Genomic DNA, 20,954 nt, shown 5'->3' with positions numbered 1-20,954 from the left:
TGGTGTGTCTCCCCCCACAAGTTCAGCTGTGAAATTTCAGCTTCTTTTAGGGAGATGACACTCACTTCATCATGCAATATGGTTGTTTGTGCCAGGTATGTTATGAGCCAGGTAGTTGTGAACTTCTCAGTGAGCATCATTCTCAATGAGGGTTGTGCATAGCCTCCCCGACCCTAATCCAGGCTTGCCTGGGGACCACCCACCCTGAATCTGGCCCTGAATCAATTTTTGAGTGAGGTTATTGCTTCATTAGGGTTTTTAAAGATTCTGATTAAACACACGGTTGGGAGGGGGAAGGAGACATTGCATACCCATCTCCCCCTCTTGACTGAGAGAAGAGAGAAGGCAATGGGGGGGTGTTTCTAGCTCTACCTGAGTCCTAGTTAGGATAGCCTATGGTCCGGGACGAAGAGAGTGAGAGTCCAGCAACATCCAGAGGGCACCTTTTTGGCTACCCCTGCTACACACCATCCAAGCAGGTTGACACTTCTCATTTTAAAGCGCATTTTGATTCTTAAATCAATGCATGCCTAATAGGATTCAGCCATCAGGTCTTAGCACATCTGAGCACCCTTGGACATCAAATTATATCTTGAGCAGAATTACCTGCCTTATCCTACCCATAGCCCAGCCATGTGACTCTACTTCCAGAGTACATTTCTGTGCCCTTCCTGATAAGGCTGCTAGCATACAAAGACTTCCATATTCAGCATCACTTATCTTAACTTGTACTCGCTGGATGAGCAGGGTATTACATCTGTTCAGCCAGTCGTTTGGGGAGGGGAAAGGATTTTTTTAAAGTCTCTTAATCACAATTTCCAAGTTTCTATGATATTGGCTGGTCTTATCTTCCCAAACTGCTCGGGTCTTAGTCCTGGTTCTCCATTGTGTCAATACCTGGCTTAATGCTGTGATGTGTGCACGTTTTTAAAAATCTATTATAGATATATAGCTTGAACGAACAGGTTTTAAATGAGCTTTATGTAATGTCAGTCTTAGCATGCAGTGCAAACTTCATTGTCGGCTGTGAAGGATGCTTTGTGATAAGATTTAACCTTCTGGGTAAAACTTTTAAGGAATTGAGATCAGCTTAGGTAGTTATTGTTGTTAGTTAACATTGGGCTGGTCTTAGTTTGGAGAGAATGTTCTCAGTGATGGTTACATGTAGGTAGCCGTGTTGGTCTGGGTCGAAGTAAAATAAAAAAATTCCTTCAGTAGCACCTTAAAGACCAACTAAGTTTTTATTTTGGTATGAGCTTTCGTGTGCATGCACACTTCTTCATGCACACGAAAGCTCATACCAAAATAAAAACTTAGTTGGTCTTTAAGGTGCTACTGAAGGAATTTTTTTATTTTATTGTTCTCAGTGATGTTTTATTATTGTTGTTGTTGTTATTATTGTAGGGGAGGCTAGCCTCACTTTTCTTTTTTAGTGCCTTAGAGACAGGTTCACACTTGCCCAAATGTTGAGGGACTTCATAGCTACAGTGGAAGTTCAAAAAGAGACACACAGTCTCAAAATGCACCCACATTCCGGGGACACACACACACAGTGATGTATGAAGATTAGTTGAGGAGAGGACATTATCACACCATGTCTGCTCATCAAATGATCAGTCTGAGGAGACACTCTGCAATCCTATCAAGTCATTTTGGCTGACTGTGTTAAAGGCAGCATTCAGGTGGAAGATGGAAACTTGGTTAGGTGGCTGGGCAAGGAAAACTCAGCACAGGAACAAACCGGCTGAGCCTCAGGTGCTGGCTGCTTAAATGGGCGAGGGGCGGAACTGAGGGAAGCCCACCGCTGGCTCCATTGGCCCCACCCCCCAGCACAGCCCAAGTCCCAGCCTGCATCCCCATTTGCCAAAGCAGGGTGCAGGCCAGGATCCGGTCCCTGATAGGCGGAAGGGGCTTATGCCCTCTCCGCCTATCAGGAAGGGCCCAGCACTTTGAATTCCTTTGTCTCAGGGCCCCAGTGAAGCCTCCTCCATCCCACAAGGCCGCCACACAAAAGAAAAGGGAGAGCAGGCTTAGGTCTCTGAAGGAACTGTCTATACGTTTATTAAATGTTTTTCTCCAAAGTCAGTAACATGCATGAAACAAGGTAACATTTTCTGAGTGAAAAACATGCCTTTGATCTGATTAAATAAATGACGTTTCTCATACATTGACAAGAATAAATATTTCTAGGCAATCTATGAATCTGTGGTGATCACTCGTAGCCGAGTAAGATTGTCTTCCATAAACACAGTTTTAACAATGAGTCCGTAAGTCAGGGGTGCCCAAACCTTTTTCAAAGAGGGCTGGATTTGGTGAAGTGAACATGTGTGAGGGCCGACCAAGGTTGTTGAGCTTTTTTTAGGATTTAACCCTGGGACATATGCTGCCATGGCGATCAGATTAAATCGACCAGCGGGCTGGGTTAGGCCCCCGAAACAGACTATGGATATGCCTGCCGTAAGTTACTGTGGAGACAATTCTGGATCCACACATCCTTCCACAGTGGGGACATTGATTTCTGGGCGGGAGTTGATCACAGTATGGATTTGCCAAGCATGCCTTCCTCATAGCTTGTGTCCTGAATTCGAGTGTCTTCAAAGCCCATGACACCTTTAGTAAAGGCTGTTCTCCAATTGGAGTGCTCGCAGGCAAGTGTTTCCCAATTGTTGGTGTTTATACTACATTTTTTAAAAAATTGCCTTACTGTAAGACAGTGTTTCAATCTCTATTGTTGACCACCAGCATTACACTTTCCATTTTTAAGTAGAGTAGTTGCTTTGAAAGATGATAATTGGGCATCCGCACAACATGACCAGTCCAACGAAGTTGATGTTGAAGAATCATTGCTTCAACACTAGAACAGACACATGCATGCACACACACTCTCACATGCCTGCCTTCATAATGCCCTTTTAAAAACACAGGCATTGGTTGGATCGGTTCTGTTTCTTTCGAATTATCTTGAACTGATGAAGACGGGAAACGGCTTTTAGGGTTTTCTCCATCCATTTCCTGACTTGCTTTTAAATGATCAGTGTTACCGGTAAGTGTTGGTGATATTTCTGTACTGGTGTTTTCAGAATAGCTATTGATGATGATTTTTTTAAAAAAACTAAAGGACCCATTACTTGCATGGGAAGGAGGGAATCTTTAATGCATTGATAAAGAAATGCATGTTGAATGGATTAGGACTGTGGTGAGGTAGAAGAGAATTTAATGCTTTGTTTCCATGCTGATTTCTCAATGAAAATCCAATCTTACCTGCACAAAACTACCATTTCCCTGTGTCATATATGTTGTTGTTGTTTAGTCGTTTAGTCGTGTCCGACTCTTCATGACCCCATGGACCATAGCATGCCAGGCACTCCTGTCTTCCACTGCCTCCCGCAGTTTGGTCAAACTCATGTTCGTAGCTTCGAGAACACTGTCCAACCATCTCGTCCTCTGTCATCCCCTTCTCCTAGTGCCCTCAATCTTTCCCAACATCAGAGTCTTTTCCAAGGATTCTTCTCTTCTCATGAGGTGGCCAAAGTATTGGAGCCTCAGCTTCACGATCTGTCCTTCCAGTGAGCACTCAGGGCTGATTTCCTTCAGAATTGATAAGTTTGATCTTCTTGCAGTCCATGGGACTCTCAAGAGTCTCCTCCAGCACCATAATTCAAAAGCATCAATTCTTCGGTGATCAGCCTTCTTTATGGTCCAGCTCTCACTTCCATACTTCACTACTGGGAAAACCATAGCTTTAACTATACGGACCTTTGTAGGCAAGGTGATGTCTCTGCTTTTTAAGATGCTGTCTAGGTTTGTCATTGCTTTTCTCCCAAGAAGCAGGTGTCTTTTAATTTCATGACTGCTGTCACCATCTGCAGTGATCAAGGAGCCCAAGAAAGTAAAATCTCTCACTGCCTCCATTTCTTCCCCTTCTATTTGCCAGGAGGTGATGGGACCAGTGGCCATGATCTTGGTTTTTTTGATGTTGAGCTTCAGACCATATTTTGCGCTCTCCTCTTTCACCCTCATTAAAAGGTTCTTTAATTCCTCCTCACTTTCTGCCATCAAGGTTGTGTCATCTGCATATCTGAGGTTGTTGATATTTCTTCCGGCAATCTTAATTTTGGTTTGGGATTCATCTAGTCCAGCCTTTCGCATGATGAATTCTGCATATAAGTTAAATAAGCAGGGAGACAATATACAACCTTGTCGTACTCCTTTCTCAATTTTGAACCAATCAGTTGTTCCATATCCAGTTCTAACTGTAGCTTCTTGTCCCACATAGAGATTTCTCAGGAGACAGATGAGGTGATCAGGCACTCCCATTTCTTTAAGAACTTGCCATAGTTTGCTGTGGTCGACACAGTCAAAGGCTTTTGCACAGTCAATGAAGCAGAAGTAGACGTTTTTCTGGAACTCTCTAGCTTTCTCCATAATCCAGCGCATGTTTGCAATTTGGTCTCTGGTTCCTCTGCCCAGGAGAGGTGTCATATATGTAGCAGCAGCCATTGTTTGCTTCTGACATCTTCTAATGACTGTCCCTGTTTTCCATAAGGTAAAAAGGGTAAACGTAAAGGATCTTTTATTGATTTGTTATTTTTGGTTGCACTTTTGCTTTAATGAATGACATTTTTATAGTGTACACTGCTTAAAGATTTTTAAAATATTAAGCAGTTTAGAAATACTTTTAAATTAAATCAAATTACATGTGATGTCCAGTTATCTGTAGAAGCTCATTGCTCAGCATCTTGTCTTTTGATGACTCACAGCTTAATGTGTGAATTATTGCAATTGGCAAGCATTTCATTTTGTTTTAGAAGATGTTGAGTGGATTGTTGAGTGCTATAATGGGTGTCCTAGACATGCATTATCCATGCTGAGTTTTACAGGGGCCCACAAATTAGGAAAATTGCACCCTTAATTTAGTGTTTCATCCAGATGGGTTTCGGGAGTGGTCTGGAGGGTGGAGCAGATTATGATCACTCAGTTGTCATGGATAGATCGTTAGATCAGGAGGCAGTGATGGCTACCATCTTGAATGACTTTGAAAGACGATGAGATAACTTAATGTCAGTGGCTACTAGCAGCAGCGGAGGCTATGCTCCATGGACTGTGGAGGCAATGCTCTGCCTCCATGGTTGAAGGCAATATCCTTCGGAATACCAGTTGCTGGAAACCACAGGAAGGGAGAGGGCTTTTGTGCTTGGGGCCTACTTACAGGTTAGCACCTGTGGCCTCTACTTGACCAGTTAGGTCAGGGTTCAGCAAACATTTTTCAGCAGGGGGCTGGTCCACTGTCCCTCAGACCTTATGGGGGGCCGGACTATATTTGGGGGGGGGGAAATGAATGAATTCCTATGAATAAATTCTAAATAAACCAGAGATGCATTTTAAATAAAAGGACACATTCTCAGGCCCGGCCCTACGTGCAGGCTGGGTGGCGCAGGGCACCATGGCGCCGGCCCGCCAGGAGGGCGCCGCGAGCTGCGCCCACCCGCTGGCCGACCGGTCCGCCGCGCAGCAGCGCCTGTTGCACCCGCGCGGCGCCCGGCACCCACCCGCCCACCGCGCTGGGAAACGGGGTGGGAGGGCACCGGAACGGGGCGGGAGGGTGCCGAAGGGATCCGCTGGGCGCCAGAGGATCCGGCACACCACGGCGCCGGGAGCGCTTAAGACGGCGCTGCACATTCTACTCATGTAAAAACATGCTGAATCCCGGACCGTCCACAGGCCGGATTTAGAAGGTGATTGGGCCGCATCCAGCCCTGGGCCTTAGTTTGGGAACCCCTGAGTTAGGTCATTGGCCTGATCCAGTAGGCTCCTCCTTATGGTCTTATTGGATGTGTTTTCCTCCTTAGGGTATGGGTGTGGGTGTGGGTGTTTAACTTGCTTGTGATACCTTCTGTTTGCTTGCAGATGATGGGAAATTGTCCTTGGAGGAATTCCAGGCCTTCTTCTCCGATGGAACTCTTAACGAGGAAGAACTTGAAAAACTTTTCCATACCATTGATTCAGACAACACCAAGTAAGTCTCTCTTTCACACACACACACACACACACACACACACACACAATTCTTTAAGCCCTCTTAAAGATTCCTCTTGTTCACGTTGGTTTTCTTCGTGGGCTAATTGGCCATGTGAACGATAGGAGAGCAACTACCTGAAATTCTGTGTGCAAAGTTAGTGGATTGAGAAATCAGTATTCTTATTCTTCCTCTTTGGTGGTCACTGGTAGCTGAGAAGGATTGTCTTTCATGAACACAGTCTTAACAGTGTAACAGTGAGACTATAAGTGACTGTGGAGGCCAATTCACCAACCACTGGGCTGAAGGGAGCTATAATCCAAACATCTGGAGGCACCTGGTTGGCAGAGGCACACAATGGCAAGAATATCTTGCTGGACTCCCCATGTGTATTATGGTATGTAGCATCCAAATTTAATATATACAGTCATACCTCGGGTTACGTCTGCTTCATGTTACATACGTACTTTCGGGTTGCGTACTCCACAAACCCGGAAGTATTTTTTGCCGAGCGTGCAGTCTGTGCAGAAGCGTTCTCTGCAGTTCGCACGTGCACAGAAGTGTGCTTTCACGCTTTTTCGGGTTACGAAACTCAACCCGGAACGAATCAGGTACGTAACCCGAGGTACCACTGTATACAGATTTCATGGAAATAAAACTCCAGATCAAAGGAAGTTGGCAGTTGTTAGAATATTGTATTGTTTCCTGAGCCCCTGTTTCCCAAGCAGTAGGATGTCACAGGCTCAGACTCCTCATGATGAGACAGTACTGAAGACATTTAGTGTAGTGTCCTGGAAATGGATGCTTTTGCAATATCTTTTCCTTTACAATTATACAGGTGGAGCAGATGGAAAGTATGCAGACATATGGATGGGCAGTGATAGTATTACAGCTGCACCAGTCCCCCACTAAAAGCAATAAATATTTGTTGCTGCTTCCTGATTGTGCTGTAATAGTAACTTTTTGAGGTGTACACCAAAATAAGAAGCTGAAGGAGTCCTGACATCTCTTTAGCATGCAGTTCTCCCACACATTTGCCTTTTCTTTTATAAAAGCTTTGTCAGAAGCAAGAGAGATTTCTGTTGTTCTGATCAGTAATGTCAGCTGCAAGAATACTTGCTGAAGTTCTCTTTTATTGGAAAAGCCCATTATTCCTGCCCGGGTACGGAGTTGCTGTGGCGGCGTTCAAAGCACCCCTCCATTTTTGCAATGTGGGAGTTTGCGCTGGGTACATATTGTTTTGTGAAAGTAATATGGTGTTATGGTAGATTCTCTTGTGTTGCTGACAGAAACGGCTTTCATGACCAGGTTGTTGTTGTTTTTTAACTGCTTTAAAAACGAAAATTCTGCATCTTCCTTACAAGCACACACACACTTTTACCTTCTACAAGTAAATGCCGTGGTGTTATGCATGACTCTGCCCTAGATAAATGAAACCCTCTTTTCTGCCTTGAATATCAATAAAGGCTGCCTGGATTTTACATCCCTCTGGAGTTCAACTGCTTGGAGGAGGATGTGAAAAAGAGCCAAATGGAAGCTTATGCTAGCTGAGTGCCTGAATTAGAAGAATTGGGTTTTGAATCTAGTGTAAGAAGAACAGGGAAAGGGGTAATGCCAAGGGACATTGCACCAGAACCTGAGGATAACTAGGGGACATTTGTTTTGTTATTTTGACTCTCTTTCTATACGAGTGCTGAGCTGGAGAGCATTGTCTATATTTCATTTCATTTCATTTTTGGCATTTACATCCTACCCTGTTCTTCAAGGAGCTGAAGGTGGCTTCTCCGCCCCCCCCCCCTCCTGATTGGTCATCCAGTCAAAGATTTGTGAGTGGGGATTTGAATCATGGTGCCCCAGGTCCTAGTCTCACACTCTAACCACTACATATATGAAGCTTTCAGGTACATGTCATTATTGTTGTCGTTGGCATCTTACTAAGTTCCTTCTGTCAAAAGCAAAGAGGCATTGAATCACCTTGCAAACCAGGGTGCATATATTTCCCCAAGGAGCAAAATAGTGTATTTGGCCAGACCCACTGAGACCTGAGGAGAAATCCTATGTCATTTGGGGTAAACAAAGCTGCTAATCCTTGGGAATTTGCTCTGCTTTGCTCACTGGAGCAAAGCTTTGGAGATGGGACAGGCAAGTTCAATAAAACAAAGACAGGCAGAACAATGGCATTAGAGAATCCTAAAAATTGAGCTGTATGTATGTGCATGTATATGAATAGATAGATAGATAGATAGATAGATAGATAGATAGATAGATAGATAGATAGATAGATAGATGATAGATAGATAGATAGATGATAGGTATAGATATAGATATAGATATAGATATAGATGATATAGATATAGATATAGATATAGATAGTACATCTCTTATCTGTTCTTAAGGAATGCCTAAAATTTCAATAATATGTCAGATGGTTGTGATGAATAGATAGCTGACTGAATTCTCTGAACTAGCAGCCTCATAGGATTTAACAGTTTCAAGTGCTGCCATGCATTAAGCATGGAAGAAGCAGGCTACTATCTGCCTTTTGAACTTGTAATTCTATCATTGGGACTCTTTTAAAAAAATGAAACAGTGAACCCTCAGTTCAAAGCATAATTTGTGCCTTCTACCTCAATGTTAGTGCTCAGTTAGGGAAACTAGAAAAATGGTACAATGGTGATTGCATTTTGATATTGCACCTCTACCAGTTGGATCAGCAGAGTAGCTCAGCAAAGCTTCAGAGTCTTCTCCTTTCCCAGTTGTCAGCCTTTCCAGATTTGACAGTGAAGAAAACTCCTTGTCCACACAGTTCAGTATACAGTATTCTATTGCCTCAAGGCACAGGACAATTAAAACACGTGATATACATAAAATATACTATAAAGTAAAGTATACTACAAAATACAGTAACTTGGTCTTAGAGGTTAAACTGAAGAGATCCAAATATACAGAGAGCTCCAAGTTTGGAGGGAAAACCATTACCACCACAATTCACTACAATTCACCCAAATTGCTGAGTAAGAGCTGGAGACAGCCCTAGGTCACCTACCCACTCTTGGGGAATAAATATGGGAAGCACTATAAAAAGCTGTGAGTGACACTTTGAAAGCAACCAGTGGCCCAGACAAAATTGCTCCTTGACAATCTAACAAGATCAGTCCTTAGAAAAAACAACATGATATCTCCTCAATGATCAGCTTCATCTATCTGAAGCTGTTTCAAAAATGACTTTTCTGCCCCACTGAGGCTTGCAAAATTAGCACCTTTCTATTTTGTTGGTTTTAGGAGTTGCTTCCCCCCCCTTTTTTTTACACACATGCACACACCACCCTGGGTGTAACACAAAAGTACGTTAAAAGGGCATTTTTTTTCATCAGATCTGCTTCAAGCATAGCCCTGCTTTGTTGGACTTCACTTGCCAATGCCCAGGAGACAGTGCCCTCTAAACACATCGGGGAACAGCTGGAATTCTCAGCTAGCAAATCCCAGACTATATTGTGTTAGGGTTACTCAAACCACCTAGCCCAGAAGTGAAAAAATGGGAACCTACCAATCTAATGAAGACAGTCAGCTTCTCATATGCATAAGCACCCTCACTGGCTGAGGTGCAGCTGCAATGCTAGGTTCCCAGCAGGTGGGTCACTGTTTCTTACTGGGAGAGAGTGGGAGGTGGAAGGGAAGGGTGCATGGTGCAAATGCAGCAGTGGAGCAAACCTGGTGCTAGTGTGTTTGTACCATGCAGTACTCCCCACCACCCTGCCTCTCCCCCCCCCCTTTTTCATACTTCATGCATCCTGAAAAAATACATGAACTGAAACACAGCTAGCCATTTTTATAACCCATGAAAATACGTTTACTTTCAAAATATGAGGGAGGGGAGTATCAAGGGTAGAGATCCATTTTCCCTTATTTATTTCTTCACTTTGTTCTACATTTCCCCACCTTGTTGCCTGTAGCAACATCCTCCGGCATATCATCATCCGGTATATTTATCATTCTGATATCTCTGCCGCCTTGATTCATCCATAGCTATCGTCAACCTAAAAATAAAGCTGTTCAAGGAACACTTTCAGTGTCTCACGTTCTGTGGAACATGCTCCCCCCTGCAGGAAATAGGAGAGGAAAGAAATTGCTAGTCAGCATCCTAAATGAAACCTGCTGATGTACACGAGTCGTGCACACATTCCCCGGACAAATGAAGCTCTAAGCTATTAAGCGATCTAATTTGTAGGAAGCCATCTGACATGTTTCAGAATCGCATGTTAGCCAGAGGTGAACCCAGATAATATTGACCATCCCCCTTTTTTTCCAAATGCAGAGCGGGAGAAACAAAATTGGAAGCAACTTGGAATAGAGACATCAGTTTAAAGAAAATTGGGGCAGCTGTGTTCTTTTTTTTTTTTTGGTCTACATAAAAAAAGAATGAGAATGTGTGTGAAGCTACAGAAATGAAATATAAATTCTTAATCGGAGAAGCCCTAGTTCTTCTAAGAGGCCAGGTATTAATTTACAAGGCCCTTAACAACTTGAGTCCATGATAGCTTGAGGACTGCATGATACCTTATAACTCTGCCCTATCCATGTGGTCCACAGGGGACTCACTCTGTCTTAGTGGTCCTCCATGACTCAGATACATGGCTTGTATCAAACTGCAGCTGTGTGTTCAGTGTTGTAGGACACACACACACACACACACACACACACACACACACACACACACCCTCAGTTGAGCTTCCAGTGCATGGCGAAAACTTTTTTAAAAATAATGTCAGCAGGTATTTAAGAAGTCTGCCCCCCCCCCCCGCCGCTGCCGCCACAAATTTATGGTTGATTTTAATTGATTGAATGCTATATCCCTTTTGTGTCCCAACTATACACTGTTTAGAAATTATTAAGCAGTGTATAAAGCATTTAAAATAAGCACATTAGAGACCTGCAGCTAGGGACCAAGGGCCAAATCCTTTGAGAGCCTCGTTCTCCTCTGGCCGCAAAAATGCAAAATGCAAATATGTTTATTCGGCTGTACGCCCATCATAAAACACAACACAACAAAACAAATCAAATAAAAACCGCAGACTCGTACAAACCACAGATAATATAACACAATTCACAGCTCACAAGGACAAATATTAACAATTCAAAAAACATATCTTGAAGGTTTAAGATTAAGATTAAAAATTTAGGCACCTAACTAAAATCAATATCTGATGTCATTAAAAAAAAATTCTTATAACTATCAATAATCAGCTAACATTCCATTCCGTCTCTTGTACGAGAGGACGGCTGTTAGGAATTTAGCAACCTGTAGAGTGATATAAGGGTCCACATCTTGAAGAACCCAGGCTAGCTGAAGGTCAACTGGATTGTCAGCCATAGGCTGGATTATGGAGTTTAATATACTAGCACGAGCCGAACTGTACATAGGGCAGATAAACATGACATGGTGTAAAGATTCAGTTGATTTCATTTCGCAAGCACACATTGAAGAGACTTGGCCCTTAGTAAATCTATGTCTCAGCACGTTAGTTGGAAAAACATTGAACCTAGCTTTAAGGAAGGCATATCGATGAGACGCGGCCGTAAGCATTGTTAAGTGGCCGCCAATTAATAGGTGAGGCATGATGGCTGTAACAAAGAGATTTTCTGGCAGACAGCTTGGAGAATGAGCTCAGCAGCCTCCATCATATTCATTCAAGCATGGATGGGGGTAGCCTAGCCACCAAGTCCCATTAACTGGTAACTTCAAGACTCCATTACTGCAACATGCCATGGGGCTGCCCAGGGATGGGGAAGAAATCTGATTCCGTTCCTCTTTAAAGCTGAAACTAGCTAATTTGCACTTCTGAAGCAATTGAAACACAGCCTTCCTTTCACATTCATTCTTCTCAGAAATTTGCAATGCAGTTCTCCAGCCAAGGAAACATATTAGTGAAAATAAAACACATTTGCAAAAAATGTGTATATTATGGAAAGTTCCATACAGAAATGTGCTTACTAGGAGAAATTCACACTAAAATGCTGATGGATTGCTCGGTAGGCTGTCTTCTGTCCTGTAAATGATGTCTGTGCTGAAGGAGCTGCCCTGGCTGCCAATTAGTTACTGAGCCAACTTTTAAGTTGTTGACTTTTGATGTATAAAGTCTTAGATAATTCAGGACCAGGTTGTCTGAGGGACCACTTTCTCCCAGGTCACAGCTGTCTGCAGGTGGGACCCTCCTGTCTATACCATGACCTACAGAAGTCCAATCGGGGGAGTGTGTGTGCGTGGACAGGGCCTTCTTGTTGTGATACCTACCATGCTGAGTGCTCTCCCCATTGAATGAACACAAGGGTGTTCATACCACAAGGGTCTTCCCTTAGCTGCTGAAAAATTACCTTTTTACCTTGGCTTGCTGTGACCCTTATTATTACGAAGGTGGGTTCCTGATGTCCTAGGCCAGGCACCCCAAAACTGCGGCCCTCCAGATGTTTTGGCCTACAACTCCCATGATCCCTAGCTAACAGGACCAGTGGTCGGGGAAGATGGGGATTGTAGTCCAAAACATCTGGAGGGCCGAAGTTTGGGGATGCCTGTCCTAGGCCATTCTGAGGATTTTACTGATTTTATCAAAGCTTTTTGTGGATATTGTTGTGCCTTATGGTGTGAACTAGTGTTGCATTTCTTTTTATGTAATTGAAAAGCAGTTTAGAAATATTTTAAAGAAAATTACTAAAATAAAATTTATAACACTTTTATATTTTCCATCCAGCATTGGTCATGATGGCTGGGGCTGATGAGAGTTGGATTCTTGCTACACCTGGAAAGGCCCCACATTGATTACCACTGCTTTAATTATTTCAGACATTCATTCTTTATTTGATGCTGCTATGAATAAATTTTCCCCACCCTTATTAAGCAAAGCTTGGGTCAAAGTCGATTTAACAAGTTAACTACAAATCTTTCTGATCCTCAATCCTTTAATAATCAATTTGCTTAGCTAATTATCACTTCCTGCATCTTATGCTATACTTGAAAAAAAATAATTGAGCTAACTGTTTTTCATCAGCTAAACCAATTACCCTCATTGGGCATCAAATTAACTCATTTCAAACTTCTGTATATCAAACAGTGATTCTCATAGAAAAGGGTAATTTATTCTGGAATGATTAATATGAAAATTACATTGGAAGTATCTACTGTAATTTGGTCTATAAGACTACAATCCTCACTTACAAGGGAGTAAGCCCCATTGAATACGGCGGGGCTTACTTCTGAGTAAATATGTATATGATTGCACTGTTCATTGCACCATTAGTTTAAAGCAGTCCCCTTTCCAACCTGGTGCCCTCCAGTTGTTTTAGACAACAATTCCTATCAGTCCCAACCAGCATTGCCCATTGGCAAGCCTGCACCCGGTGTCAGGTCAATGTATGCTCTCCAAGGTGCTGAAAAGCTGCCTCCTTGCCCTGCCACCCTGGCTGGGAGCTAACACTGTCTACTGGATTTGGCTGGTCTTGCCTTGCTCTCCTGCTCCTGCTCTCCAGCATGTCACTGCTGTCCTATTATTGAGTGCCCCACCATCAATCTGCCCTCTCCTGGGAACCTAAGCTGGAAGAACATAAGGAGCTGCCTTATACTTAGTCGGATCATTGGTTCATCTAGCTCAGTATTGTCTACATTGACTGGCAGCAGCTTTCCTGGGTTTCAGGCAGGGGTCTCTCCCATGCCTATCTAGAAATAATAACGAATGAACCTGGGACTTCCTGCATGATGCTCTACTACTGAACTACGACATATTTAGGGAAGTTTTTAATGTTTGATGTTTTATCGTGTTTTTAATATTCTGTTGGGAGCCTCCCAGTAGGGCTGGCGAGGCCCGGCCAGATGGGTGGGGTATAAGTAATAAATTATTATTATTATTATTATTATTATTATTATTATTATTATTATTATTATTATTTTATTATCCCCTAATACAGGACACTGGTTGCTTTAAGATTGCCTAGCCAGCCTGACAGTTAAATGGGGACTTTAGCACAATACTTTATTCCATGACTCCAGCTGTCAAAGGAATCTTCCCATCATTATCTGTAAAATACCATCTGAAATTCTTGAAGGCCACAATGAGTTAATCCCAAGTTCTGTACTGTTTGGGTCCATTTTCTCATTTCAGAACCCTCCAAAGGCACAGTGTAGTTTGACCTTCAGCTTGATTGTAAGTGGAATTGATCTCCTGGGAAAAATATATCCTGCAAGGAGCGAGAAGTTGGCATACAAGCTGAATGCAGTTAAATATTTTTTTTATTGGCTTGCAAAGGAATGAACTCCTGATGCACCAAAAAGAAAATCTATACTTCCAACCTAAGCTGAGAGATGCCATTTGCCTTCATTACACTCGGGTAGATCTAAAACAGGCTGAAATTCTCCACACAGAGAATGCTATGAAGGTCAGCTAACCTCTAATACTTGTCAGTGCTGTTCCTGTTGAATATTGCAGAGCATACGCAGACTTTCTGGAAGCATTCGGTTGCAAGCTGGCAGGATGAAGCAGGAGCAAGACGCTGCTCACTAGTAACTTGTTTACTACAGAGGTTTATTATTTACAGCACACTCACAAGTTACTATATACAAGATACAGACACGGATCTTAACTCTCTCTCTCTCTGAACAAACTCCAACTAACTCCAAGAACTAACCACACACCAACCAACGGAAAGTCATGAGTCATCATGCCTATATGGGTGACCTTATCCAATAGCAGAGTTGTATCCACGGCTCCCATATCACTAGGCAGATAAACTCCCTCTGCTCAGTCTTCTTGGCCTTCGGCCAACTCATTAATTGCTTCTCTGGGAAGCTACACATAGGCTAAGTCCCAACAGTTCCTACACAAACTATCTGGATGATAAACTTAATAAACAGTATGACTTCAAGGAATCGTGTGGCTAAGTGGCTTCTATTTCTGAGAAGCTGGCCAATTGTTTTCCCTGAATGAGGTGGTATTATCCCTGAAGGAGCTGGTTCACTACCTGAGGTGCTTCTGGATCTAACTTTTTCACTGGAGACCCAAGTGGTCTTGGTGGCCAGGAGCACCTTTTATCAGCAGCAGCCATTCATCAATTGGGGTAGGTTGACAGCAATAGACCAGACATTGGTAACTTCAAGAATGAATTACTGCAGAGGTTTATTATTTACATAATATGTAAATAATATGTGGGACTTTCCCTGCATTTGATTCAGAAACTGCAGTTAGTTAGTGCAGAATCCTGCAGTACAAGTGCTGACAGGAGTGAGATCTTGTCAGCATATTGTACCCCTGCTCAGAGATCTGTCCTGGCTGCTAATTTGTTACTGGGCCAGATTCAAGGTGGTACTATTACAGTGGTACCTTGGTTCTCAAACTTAATCTGTTCCGGGAATCCGTTTGACTCCCAAAATGGTTCAAAAACCAAAGCATGGCTTCCAGTTGGCTGCTGGAGCTTCCTGCACTCAAGCGGAAGCCACGTCGGACGTTCGGCAAACCGGAACACTTACTTCCGGGTCTGCAGTATTCAGGAGCCGATTTGTTCAGGAGCCAAGCCATTCAAGAACCAAGGTACTAATGTACTACATAAAGCCTTCAGCAGTTTGGCACAACTTTACTGGCCCATATGTGCCCATTCAACTGCTTCAGTTGAAGTGGCAACTGAAGTGGTACTTTACAACTGCCACCTAATAATAGCGATTCTGTACCTGCACAGAATTGATCGCTCATTTTGGTGGAGGTACCAACTCTTAGGAACTCTCTGTGTATTGATATTAGGCAGGTACCTCCACTGCATTATTTTCCACACCTGCTAAAGCTATTTTTTGTTTCAGCAAGCCTACTCAGGACTGCTATTTCAGCATGTAATTTTGTAAGGTATAAATGTTTTTAAATTGCTTATTTTATTGGCATTTAAAATTTATGTTCATTTGTTTTTGGTGTTTGTTTTTACTGGTATTTTTAATGAATCTTTTAGTTTGCCTTTGTAGACTGCTTAGAAGGCTTTCAGTCGAGGAAGGAGGATATAAATTTTGTTTTACAATATTTTGAGTCCTCAGAACTTGGTCAGGTGTGTGGCACCTTTTATAGACCCTGCCAGTGCTTGGTTTAACCAGCAGGTGGCGCAACAAATGTAAATGTTACCTTTGAGTGGTAGACTAGCTTCTACACATGCTAATACACATCCTTCAACCAGCAAGCATTATTAGGGCACATTCCAGCCAGGCAAAAACATACAAGGGTGTGTGTGCAAAAGGGAAACCAGTGAGGGGTGAGGCCAGGCTGAGGAACAGCTTGGTGAGAGTCCTGAGAGGCAGAAAGAGAGCCATGGAGAGCCATTTTTGGCCCTGGGATCTGTGGTTTGCTACTCCCCACCCACCCACCCCAGGTCAAGGCTTCCCTCCCTCCCTCCCACCAGTCGTGTATGTTTAATAATGTGAAATGTTGTGCATTTCAAATGAAGAAAATGCAATTACTCTTGGTATTGAATGATAGAGTTTGGGCTTTGAGATGGCCCTGAGGGCACAGAAACTATTTAAGGAAACCCTCGAGCAACTATTAACTGAGATTATAAAACTTCAATTTGCATTACACTTAGGAGAAGGAAAGGAGCAGATATAATGCTGTGCTGTGTGCCATGGACAGCCTGAGCAAACGAAAGTTGATGCAAGAGTAGATAACAGAGGGAACCTACGGAGGTGGTGTGTGATAGCAGAACTGCCACTTTATAAGCCCAGCAGGTGGGAGATAGGGGAGAGGCTTGGCTCCCCCCCCCCATCACGAATGGGAAGAAAAATCACCATAGTGGATGAACAAATTGGCTTGGGGTCCTTTGCCAGGGCTCATCTGTTAGATCAAACTAGAATGACTTTCAAGAACTAAGCTCCTCTGCTAGGCTGCTTAACAGCTGTGGCTCTGTTGCTAAAAGAGCTTTCTTACAAAAAGGTAAATGATAAATTACAAACAGAGCAGACAGCAAACACACACCTGACACAGTTCTTTTATGTGACATGGTAATAGGTTACATTTCCCCCCCCAAAAAAGCCAAAGGAGTAGGTCCCCCCGAAGAAGGAAGAGGAACAAACAAAAACCACAGGGACCCCAAAAAGCGCGAAAATCGTGCCTATGAATATCAAAGAAAAAACTACCTATATGTAGACAAAAGCTGTGGCTAAAGTTTTGTAAAAAAAATGTTGCTACAGCAGGAACATGCAGGAACATGATATTATTATTATTATTTTGAAATACCCCTTTATACGTATTTGCCTTTTTATATTTTGAAACAATGTGAGCAACAAACTCTTTGTGGCAGAGCACCATTGATTATGTTCTTGTAGAAGAGCTATACCAGATGAACAATATTAGCATAGTTTTGAAAAATCAACCAAGAGCCTCTAAGGGGGGCTCTGCAGCTGCCATCTGTGAGAAATTCTCCATTTGTGTTCTCAGGAAGTACAAAACTGGATGCAATCCAGGACAATTTAAGGTGTCTAGCACAAATGTTGCAACTGTTTCACAATATTGGTTACCACTTTTGCCTACAGATACATCTATTTTATATGTAGCTTTCTCTTGCTACTCATAAACTATTTTATACACACTTTTCATTGTTTTGGAGGTTGATACATTTTTTTAAACATACATTTCTGACTGCGATTGAATGCACACAAAAATCACAGGTAGCTGGGTTTGCCCATAAGGGGAATTCAAAAATTCTCAGCCAGGCAATGAAGGCCAACCAAAATAGCGTGCTAGCTTTCAAATCCTCCAATCAACTTCTGATTAAGAGATTGGAGCAACTCAAAAGCTTGCTTACTCGTCTGTTACTATTTGATTGGTCCAAATAAAGATAATGCCTTGCTGAGGAATTTGGAGTACTTTATTTAGTGAGCTTAAGCATGGCTTTCAATGTGTATCAAGGCATAATGGGGGACATAGTTTTATTTTTCACATTTTACTCTGCCATCTTTAATAAAAATGGCGTGTGTCATCCAAACATTGATAAAGACCACCACTCCCTCCTTGTGAACCCTCATGCCAAGTTTGGGGACAACATCTCAAGAGGAGGCCAAACCTATGTCAGAAAATATCCAAAGTCACACCAAAATGGCATTTCAGTCTGCCATCTTGATTCAAAATGGTGCCTGGTGACAAACTCTGTTGCCCCACCTCAGAAACCCTTGTACCAAGTTTGGTGACAATATCTCAAGAGACAAGCAAAGCTGTGCCAAACAAAGGGTGACGTCACACCAAAGGAATGTGTCAGTTCTCCATCTTAATTCAAAATGGTGGACAGTGCCCACCACCTTCCCCTCAGGAATGACAATTTCTCAAGAGGCGGCTGAATTCATAGATAACAAATTGGCAGGCAAGCAGTCAAAGCACTTTCCAAAATACTGTATACTGTATAGTAGATTAACAATAAAGGGTGGTGGTGGCAAGCCTTGTCTTTGGCCCAATTATTCATCTCACTGTGCACTGTGGTGAAATTACATAACTTATGCATTTAATTACACAAATAAAGTAAGTTATGTACTCACGTGGTCATTAAGTTATTCCACCCCGTTCATTTCAATACAAAAGAAAAACAATACGTGTGTGTGTGTGTGTGTGTGTGTGTGTGTGTGTGTGTGTTTGTTTGGGGGTATAATCCATTACACATCATATGCAAACTGTAAGCAACAATAACAATATCAATCATATTCATGAGAATAATTTCCATCCCGTTTCTGTTTTTGCTGGAATTCTCTGACATCCTTTACGGAAAGCAACAGTGGTGGAGGGGCTCTTTTGCACAGTGCAACCAGCCTCCTGCAACAGCAGCAGCTGCTGCAGTGAACCTGCTGGGTTTTTTGGGGGGGGGCGGTGCAGTGAAAGCTTATTAGTTTCAGCTAATGCTGATCTGGTGATGATTGGCATTTTGAACAGCCCTGTGGGAACATAATCCATGTGAGATTCACACACATTAAAGAAGAGCCTTTGATGTGCTTTCCTCTTGTAAAATCTTTGTTGTTTTGTTTTGTTTTTAACTGTCATTCTGTTCCCTAGGCTGCTGCTGCTATCTATCTATCTATCTATCTATCTATCTATCTATCTAATCTATCATCTGTTTGTTGGGTGGTTGGTTTGCTTCTTCCTTTATTACCCATCAATGTTAGCAGTTTTCAAATACTAATATAAAATGCTATTGGAGAGGGGTAAATCAAATCAGTATAAACCAATAACATAAAATGAGAGTCAAATACTCCAGAACTACTTTAAAACCAGCAAAACAAAAATACAGCACAGCTCGATTTTATGAATGAAAAGGCCTAGGAAAATATATTTTTGGAGGACTTAAGTCTTGAAATGCTGGGAAACTTTTGCTGAATATGACTCCTGTCTTAAGACTTCTTGACCATTGTGGTCAACCATTCTTGACCATTCAAGAATGTGGTCAACCATTCTTGACCATTCTTGACCATTGTGGCCATGCTAGGTGGGACTGGTGGTGTTTGGAATCTCAGCACTCTTAACACACTACACTTCCCGTGATTCTTTGGGGGGAAGTATCGTGACTGTTTAAAGTGGCATCATAATGCTTTAAAATGTATTGTGTGAATGGGGCCATAGACACCAAATTTTTTGAACTTTGACAGTAGAATGTGTGGGGCAGGGGAGGATATCTTTGAGAAACAGGAACTTTAATTTCACAATTTAATAGATGAAGTACACTCCTGAGAGTATGTATCTTCAGAAGAAACATCAAGGTTCAGTCAGTGACCTTGCGGGATATATTTTTCCTTGCTGAGAAGTTACAGAACTCCAGAATTATATAACAGTTGTTTTTAACAATGTGTTTTTCTAAAGGTTTTTTATAATTCTCTCCATTAAATCACGGTTATGATTTCAGTAAATGCTTTAATTAGGTATGCTAATAGAAATGCTGATTAAATTGAAAGTGAATTTTTAGTCATGCTGAGTGCTAGCCTAATATACGCTTAATACACCTAATATACACTTATATATTAAGCTTTAATGTTTAATGTTCCTTTTTTTTAAGGGTGCAGACTTTGTCAGGAAAAGGCCTACTTATGAGTAGGACCCTGGCAGCGACACGTGCCCGGCTGGCATGTTCTCCCCCTCCTGGGTGATCGTTCGGGAGCTTCATAAGCATTCTCCAGCCCGAACATCACAGCGACTGGTGCCAGAAGACACCAGCACACTTTAGGGATCAGCAGAGGTTGTGCAGTAGCGTAACAGAACTCAGTAGCACAGCATCTTGGCTAAGCTAGTTTATTTACACATAAACACACGGAGCACTGTAGCATGGCTCCCCCTCTCTCTAGCTTCACACAGCAAAGAGAAAGAACAAAGGAACAACAGTTCCACTTAGGAACACAGTAAGACAAACATCTTGTCTACATCACTTCCACTCTGTGGAATGAAAACACACACAGTCATATGACAAGCCTATAACTGCACACAGGGAATTAATCTCCCAGCAGACCTATCTCTGAACCAAGAAGCTTTCTTCGATAGGGGTGCTTCATTGTGCAGTTTTTGCTCTAGTGTGGTTTTAAAGTCCCTGTTCATATGAGGTTCCTCAGTCTTTCTGGATGGGGTCTCTTGTTTGGTCGGGAGAGCTCACAGCCCAAGTCTATAGACACTGGTTCAAACAGAACCTAGTATTCCTCGGGAAATGGCTGCCAGTTTGCCCCAAATATCTTAAAGACTGCCTCCTTCTCCACAGACCCTCCTGGGTGTTAAGATTAGTGGTGTCGGCCCTCTTGGTTATTCCACCACCCTCAGAAACTCAGGGTGTGGTGGCCCAGAAGGAGACATTCTCTGTCGCAGCCCTTATCATGGAATTATCTCCCCACAGAGATGTGTAGGGCTTACTATACAGCTCTCAGCAAATGTTAAAGACATACTTCTTTACCCTGGCCTTTGACACC

At 42.5% G+C, this 20,954-nt stretch overlaps 1 protein-coding gene across 1 annotated transcript in view; it reads left to right on the top strand.

The window, feature by feature from the left end:
* The first annotated feature begins 5,942 nt into the window (after window positions 1-5,942).
* Window positions 5,943-20,954, top strand: part of NECAB2 (N-terminal EF-hand calcium binding protein 2) — a 109,964-nt gene continuing 94,952 nt past the window's right edge. The window contains exon 1 of the mRNA XM_035119359.2: window positions 5,943-6,016. The gene's annotated coding sequence lies outside the window, so the exon portion shown is untranslated. The remainder of the gene's footprint in view (window positions 6,017-20,954) is intronic.

Source organism: Zootoca vivipara, chromosome 6 (genome assembly GCF_963506605.1).
Source record: "Zootoca vivipara chromosome 6, rZooViv1.1, whole genome shotgun sequence".
In the NCBI taxonomy this organism is placed as follows: Eukaryota; Metazoa; Chordata; class Lepidosauria; order Squamata; family Lacertidae; genus Zootoca; species Zootoca vivipara.
This window is presented reverse-complemented; position numbering and strand designations above follow the sequence as displayed.